The following is an 8,311-nucleotide window of genomic DNA, read 5'->3' as shown; positions in this document are numbered from 1 at the left end:
TCTCAGGTTGCCCAACAGGCTGGATAATTAACAGGCTCTCTTTGCCCTATTTGGGAACTTGTCTGGAGCTGTGAGGTTCCAAGGTGAGCCCCTCCCTCCCTGAAGGACCAAATTATTTGAAGATGTGCAGACAATTCAGACAAGGATGGTATGTAAAATCCACATGAAAACTGCAAAGATGAATCAAATTACATTCAGGGTACTTAAGAGCAAATTGAAAATGAGGCCATTTCTTATTCAAGAAGACTTCTTTCTCAGCTTTCTGGGAATGCAAACATGCATGTCACAGCAGAGGATCAGGTCACCCACTGCCTGGGGAAAGCAGCTTGAATTTTTTTACCTGGGTGATCTCTGGCAAGGCACACGCTTCAGGAGGTAGAAACCCCAGTCCCCTTTACTTTGTCTCCTGTGCTGATTTTTGGCTCTCATAACATTTTAATTAAATTTGGGCTTGTCTTTTTCGCTCACCTTACTCTCTGCATCAAACGGGGAGCCTTTCACATGTCGCCTGGCTGCGGTCCCTGCAAGCCTTCAATTCTGCAAGCAGGTTTCTTACCATACAGAGAGAACTACAGTTAAATCAAAGCCTAGGTAACCTGTGGTCCCACTGCCTGATAGCAGCACATAACTTCAATGTGACTTAGAGTAAAAGATAATGAATTCTCTCATGCAAATTTACACACAGGGGTCAACTGCAAAATGCCTTTGTGTTTGATAGTATGCTGGGTATTTGGTATTTGTCATGCAATAAATAATTCATCTTGCATAGCCACTTGCTATGGAAATGATAGTCTATGTATATTAAAGCATTTAGCACTTGGAACAAAATGGACAGCTGGGGCCAAATGAACATCTCTTAGGACATATTACCATTACTGCTCCCCTGTGAATTTTTAACTCTTCACTTCAGAGAGTCATAATGAGGATCGTAATTTAATAAGGCATGGGGGTTCATTTTGATGCATCCAGGGTTATGCCAAAGTAAATGAATAATTTAGAAATCCTGGGAATTTGATGGTTTTTGAGCTTTTCTATGGTTGTTATTATCGATAATGTTCCAGGAGTCAATCTGGTTTGCATCCTGTGCAATTTGGGAAGGTGTCAAAGGCGAAATACATTCACGTGCTAAGGAAGGTGAATGAATACAAACATGATTTTAAGGTGACATTTTGCTATATTAAATTAGCATCTTACCTAACAACCAAATCCTCAGTCACCTCTACAGAATCAGCATGCCTTTTTAAAAAAAGTAACATTTTTGCTAGAGACCTAATATTTAACATTAATACACAGAATAAACTTTTTATCAACTATTTACATTTTAATTAACATACTTCAAAGCATAATGAATCATTATACTTTGCCAGTCCCTCACAGGAATTTGGTGGCTATTGACTCTCATTTGCTTTTTGTCACGTCACAAGAATTTACTCCATTCCTTTGGTTTTGCTCTTTTTGGTTTGATTAACATTATTTCATAAAGAAAAGACATTCATAGATTTCTTTTTTACCAGATTTTCCTCTTCTTATTATTTTCATGCCATTATTTTTGCTGCTGCTGCTGTTATTGTTCCTCTTCTTCTTCTCCACCAACTAGGATTAATTAAAAAAAATACCCAAATACAAAAAGGTATTTGATTTAATTTTAAAAATGCATGCCATACTTAAAAGTAAATTCATTAATATCAATATAGCTGAGGAACATGGAATTATTTACAACATCTCTACAAATAGGTAGGTGTCTCTCCTACGCCTTGCTTCAAAATTAAAGAAAGTATGGAAGAATCAACTGTAATGAAAATTCCGAAGATGTTTTAAGATGGAAATTCCTTTTTTAGAAGTCATTGACACAGCATGAATGACTTAGGTAGTCAAAGCTGAAAAATGGGTAGATAATATTCTGGCCCCCCACACACTTAAGTTCACATACTAAACTCACTCCTGTAGCTAATTCCTTTTGTCTTTATTTCCATAACTCAGGAAGCACACTATCTTGGAGAGGAAAGGAAGGAAGGAAGGGAGGGAGGGAGGAAGGGAGGGAGGAAGGAAGGGAGGAAGGGAGGAAGGAAGGAAGGAAAGAAGGAAGGGAGGGAGGGGGAGAGAGGGAGGAAGGGAGGGAGGAAGGGAGGAAGGAGGGAGGAAGGAAAAGAGGGAGGGAGGAAGGAAAAGAGGGAGGGAGGAAAGAAGGGAGGGAGGAAAGGAGGGAGGGAGGAAAGGAGGGAGGAAGGAGGAAGGAAGAAAGGAAGGAAGGAAGGAAGGAAGGAAGGAAGGAAGGAAGGAAGGAAGGAAGGAAGGAAGGAAGGAAGGAAGGAAGGAAGGAAGGAAAGAAGGAAGGAAAGATGGAAAGATGACAGCATTATCCAGGAATCAAGAAGGCTATAGAGTTGTTTCTCTAGAGAAAAGGATAGGGACAGGATAAGGACTGTGCCTGTAGCTTCTTTGACTTGGGCAACTCCCAAGTGAGAGAACTTCCCTAGCAATTCAGGCTGTACCTCTTCAAATTGGATATTTGCTTAGAGGACTGAAAGTCCATGCCCATGGACTAATGAAAATATCCATAGGTCCCACATAGTAACTTCTTTACAGATGACATATATAAAAAGAAGAGGCTATTATATAATTAGGCCACAAAGGAGTGGCCAACAGAGAGTTTATGGTGGATATTGCTAAATATACATTCCTTTTTACAAATGAATTATTTAGCTGAGACACTGATCTCAGAGATTTAAGTTGCCCTAGGGACAGACAGGTGATTACATTGGGTTTGGTCAGAGAATACTATGCCTTTTTGTTCAACAATGATTTGTGAATCTTGTAACAATTTAATCCTCTTCCCTTTCCCCACTTTCATTCCCCTAAAGTCTTCTCCTCCTCCTATTCTTGATATGTCTCAGCTTCTCAGAGCTGAGGTCACAAAAGAAATTACTGGCCAAGCTGAGGGTGGTGAGATGGGTTTGGACAAATGAAACTGATACTGAGAGGTGCTATCTACCTACATAACACAAACTCATCCTGAAGAAACCTCCGACCCTTTAACCCCACCCTGTCCAAAAGTAGTCTTTCACAATTTTACTTATGATGAAAGTTCAGTATTCTATATTGAGAAAACAACAATAATAATAATTACAAAACATCCTTTTACATGTCTCCCCAAATTAGCATTCATAAGTCTGCAGGTGTAATGCTAGGTGGGTAACTGCTCTCAAGGTCAGAATACTCAGTGAGTCTTCATTTGTAAAATTAGAGCTCACAAGCCCCCACCAGCATGTCTACCTTTAACAGTCAACCAATAGACATAGTTTCAAGAAAAAAACATTTATAAATATGGCATAATAAGATGAATAGCTATACATGATTCCCCTCATAAACCTAGGGTTCATTCCCCCATAAGTACAAAAAGTGTCAGAAGAAAGAATAAACACAAATATATAGTACATGGGTAATGAGACACACAATACAGAAAATACATGCAACCAAGGCAACTCTTTTCTCCAAGCCTCTGATGTTGAAGCATTGCAATGTCCTTTCTCGTTTCATGGTATGTCCCTTAACACATTGTCTCTTTGGGGAGGCCATCCTGCTGGGTCCCCAGTGCTACTGCTCTCTTTAACTCAACTCCTGACTGTAGGGTTGACCTTTTTATTCCTTGGCTCACTTCTCTGCTTCCAGAGATAAAAAACCATTGATGTCTCAACTGCCTCTGCCCCGTCTGTCTCTGTCTCTGTGCCTCTATGTCTCTTTCCCTCTTTCCATTTCTCTGTCTCTGTCCATCTGCCTATCTTTATCTCTGTCTCTCTCTCTCTGTTGTGTCTCTGTCTGTGTCTGTCTCTGTGTCTGTCTGTCTCTCACTGTCTCTGTGTGCTTCTCTCCCTCTTTCTCTTTCTCTCTGTATCTCTCTGTCTCTGTCTATCTCTTTCTGTCTCTCTGTGTATCTGTCTCCGTCTATCTCTCTTTCTCTGTCTCTCTCTCTGTCTCTCTCTCTGTCTCTTTGCCTCTCTTTCTCTCTGTCTCATCAGAAGTAAATATGTTTTGCCTCCTACACAGTTCATAATTTCATCACAAAATTCCATGGCTGGGAAGGAATACGGAGAAATCCTTCCCCCATCAGTCTACTGATTTCTAACAGAGGCTAACTACACAAAGCTTCTCCCTGTTTTCAAATGACCTAGAACTAGCAACATTAGCATGGTAAAATCCATAGGGGATGTTGTCAATCTTCATTCCATCAATTCTAAGCTGGCCCTTTAATTTCATCAGAATACTTTACACCTCATAAAAGAATCATAGGGCTTAGTCACATATTTGCACTTCATTTAACTTGTTATCATCTCTTATATTTGTTATATTCTCCTTATTTAACACAAACTGGGCTGCAGGAGACATGAAACACCACCCCTACACTGATGATAATATTCTTTTCATCCCCAAATTCACTTGTTTTATGCTTATCTGAATACCTGTTGCCTCTTCACAATAGAAAATAAATTCCTTGAAAGCAGGGACTATGCCTGTTTTAAATGATCATATTCTAAGAGCTAGGACAATGCTCTGTATCTGATTGCTGCTCAATAAAGTGCCTGTTGAATAGAATTACATTGAGTAAAAAGTTTGAATTTGCATGCTGACTTAAATACTAATTTTTCATCGTGACAATAGCCCTGTGAGATAAGTAGTGTAAACATTACCTAAGATGATAGTATAAACATTATTCTCCCCATTTTGAAGATGAGGAAAGAGAAGTAGAGTGATAAGCTCTAGATTGAACAGTGAAGAGTATCTAATATACGACTGAGAGCCAAGCCTTCTTTCAGAAGTTCAATGTTCTTTCCAATATAACTTTATGGTTCCCATGGAGAATTATCTAGAAATTGCTCCAGAAACTTCCTGACTTGATTCCTGTTCATGCTGCTCTTGAGAAGAGCTGTTTTTATGCCTACTTAGCTTTGCTAACTCACTGCACAGGGGAGAAAATGTAGGCAGTGTCAACCCTGCCTCTGATAAACTGTCACATGCTCAGCACCTAGCAGGATCTCTATGTCTCACAGATTCTCAATGCACATAATAACAAACATTTTGCTCAGTTGCACCTGCCTATTCTATGCTTGTTCATGCCTTATGACTGAAAAAACAAACTGACATTTGTACTGCACTTCATAGTTTTCAAAGTCCTCCCATGGGTATTAATCTCTATTCACCTTCGAAACAGCTCTGTGAGATGTACATGCTATATAAGTTTTTCTCATTTTCCAGATGAAGAAATCAATCAATCAAGAATTTAGTAAGTATCTATGTGCCATTAACCGTTCTAGGTGCTGAACTGGACTTACAAGGGGAAAAATTAACTGTCCCTTGTCTTCAAAGAGCTGGAATGTACAAGAAGTCTAGAAACATCAGCATAACCAAATTGTGAAGGGCTTTAAATGACAAAACACGGGAATTCGTATTTGATTAATTCAAGGCAAGAGTAAAACACTGGAGCTTTTTGTAAAAGAGGAAAAAAGATAATACCTTTGTTTTGGGAATATCCATTTGGCAAATGTATATGGAAGATAGATTGGAGAGAGGAGAGACTAGAATGAAGGAGAAAATTTAGTAGGTTATGACAATATTAAAGAATCAACTTTATTGTCAAGTTCAATGGAACTTGAACTAGAGCTATAGCTGTGTTGTTAGAGAGAAAGGGATGATTGCAAAAGAAAAAAACTGAGACAGGAATAATAGTGGTATGGGATGAAGAAGGAGGAGTAAGAGGAAGAAGAGAACTAAAATCGAAATCTTGTATTTCTTTATCTAATGTATTAGCCAGAATATTTTTTTTATGTAATCAAGTTTGAATTTCATGTTTACCAATGAAATGTATAAGGATATTCAGGAATTGTGGAACATACATAGAAACCATCCCATTTGCAGCTAGGTAGGTCTGCTTAAGTTCCAATCAATCCAACCTTGGTGTGAAAATTAAAACAAAACATTAAGTATCTTTCAAAATAAAGTGAAGAGTCAGTATACTTTGAGAGAAATGATGGTCCTAGTGTCCTCTGGGCTCAAACCATGTCTAGATATATGTATATATACAAGGAAATGACATTGTAAATGCCAATGTGAAGAAAAAGAATAATTACAAGACACAATGAAACTGAATGCTATGTAATTATGAGGACCACCTGTTATAGGAATGTAAATTTTTAAGATCTTCCCTGCCCCTAGGTTAAGTGGACCTGGAGACTGTGGTGGGAGGCTTCTTTTTCAGGAACACCCATACCTTGGTGCTTTGTGATTGGGCAGTGGGTCAAAAGGGTTGTTATATTCTCTGACCCAGGAGAAGGCTATATAATCCTTGACTTGAGACTTTGTTTTGGGGCTCACTTTGAGAAGTGTTGTATGATTTGATCAGAGGAAACTCTGGGCAGCGGTTGAGAGCCCCTTGGCTTTGAAAAACCCAGATGTTGATGCTTCCTTCTCTAGTAACTGACTAGGTATAGATGTAATGGTTGGACAGTTGGAGGCCCGTCTGCTTGATTTGTTTGTTTCTCTATCTCCTTGTAATTTCTGCTTGTAATCTCTGTATACTTTGAAGTTCGGGATGCTGACTTTTTCCCCTGAACTAGGTAAATGATGTGTTTGATTGATTAAAGGAAGATTGTTAATCCATTTTGAGTTGCTTTCCTTTAGAAAAGCAGATCTAAGAACATGTATTGACAGCCACCCTGGGGATGCTGGGGTGCTTGCTGCTACACTACCCTTAAGCTAAGAGAAAAGAAAAGAAAACTCACCTGTCTTCCTACCTGTAGAGGGAAGGGAATATGGGTGTGTTGGACTAACAATGTTCTTGTATTGATTAATTTTGCTAAGTATTTTTTTTTATGGTTTCTGTTTTGAGGAATTACTCAATGGGTAGAAGAAGAAAATGAATGACTTCAGAAGTGAAGATGATGTACAAAAAAAAGGTTGGCATCTTTTAAAGACTAAATGGAAAGCTAAAAACACAAGAATTGAAGTCTGAAAACTGAAATCTTAGGACTTTAGAAGGATAAAAGGAAAAGTACTCATCATTTAAGGCAGTTTGTCTAAAAACAAGAAATTTCCAAATGAGAATGAATTTCCCAAATCATCTCTTTGGATGGCAGCACCGATATTATATCAAAATTATTGCATCCCAGTTGATTCTTCTCTCAACTAACCAGTTTCTAAACCCTGTAAACTCAACAACAGTCAAGTCTCTTGTGGCCTGCTGAGTAGGATGTTGAAGTTGGAGAAAAGAAGATCTGATTTTAACTGCCACCTGAGGTTCTCTCTGAGTCTTAGCTTCTCAATCAATAAAATGGGGACTGTAATTATCCCAATATTGTGAGGATCAAATAAGATAAAATGCATAAAGCATTGTGACTTACCTAAAGTTCTATATCAATAGTATTATTATTTTTTAAAAAAGAAAACATTTATGAGGTATCGTCCCTGGGCAGGGGACTATAGTTGCTGAAGGAGATGCAAAGTTTGTGTAAAACTTGCATTTCATGAGTTTGCAATCTTGTAAACCATTGTGAGAACAGACAGAACTATCACACAAAATGTAATAGGATAAACATAAATTGAAGAGTTGTTAAACAAAGAATTATGTGAGGTCTTATTGAGAAAATATTGCTAACCAAGGAAAAAATCAGGGAAAGCTTCATAGAAGACATGCAATATGATTGGGGTTTTAAATGATGGATAGGGATAAAACTGACAAAAAGAGGGAATAAGGGCATCCTAGGAACATGGTGCAGTGTGTCCAAGGGCATACAGATAAAAGATAGAACCTTGTTTCAAGAAGGGAACAGTCCAATTTGCCTGGATAATAGTGTGAATGAAGGCACATGACATGATAAGAATGAGAAGATTGAATATTTTTAGGAAGTAAAAAGACTTAAATGATTGTCAGAGGAATTTGAACTTTACTTAGTGGCTGTTAGGACTGCATTTAATATTTTTATGAACAGAAGAGCAACAGTGAAGTGGTCAATCTATGGGTTTGAATGACTATGGTGAAAGAGTGGAGGTAAGAAATCTTTTACAAAGTTATTACAATAATCCAGGCTAATGGTGATGAGGTTTTCTGCTAGGATATTGGCAACAAAGATAAAGAATAAAATTCATAGATGTTCTAAAATAGGATGGCCTCTTAGCATGTAGTGGGATTCCACTAACTATATATTTTCAAATAGAAGCTCCATGTATTCCAGAAAGAAAAAAATGGAGAGAGAAAGAAAGAACAAAAGAGAAAAAAGGAAGGAAGGAAGGAAGGAAGGAAGGAAGGAAGGAAGGAAGGAAG

General features: G+C 38.1%; 1 long non-coding RNA gene across 2 annotated transcripts in view; it reads right to left on the bottom strand.

Moving 5' to 3' along the window:
- The window catches only part of LOC138167973 (uncharacterized), a 20,514-nt gene that overhangs the window by 8,116 nt on the left and 4,087 nt on the right, over positions 1–8,311 (bottom strand). The window contains exon 2 of one of the 2 annotated variants that reach the window (XR_011170009.1): positions 1,512–1,593. The exons of the other annotated variant lie outside the window; for it this stretch is intronic. This is a non-coding gene — a long non-coding RNA (uncharacterized lncRNA). The remainder of the gene's footprint in view (positions 1–1,511; positions 1,594–8,311) is intronic. 2 annotated transcript variants of the gene reach the window in all.

Source organism: Petaurus breviceps, unplaced genomic scaffold, assembly GCF_028583685.1.
Source record: "Petaurus breviceps papuanus isolate PSGF00001 unplaced genomic scaffold, PetGlider_PUasm1.0 345, whole genome shotgun sequence".
Lineage (NCBI taxonomy): Eukaryota > Metazoa > Chordata > Mammalia > Diprotodontia > Petauridae > Petaurus > Petaurus breviceps.
This window is presented reverse-complemented; position numbering and strand designations above follow the sequence as displayed.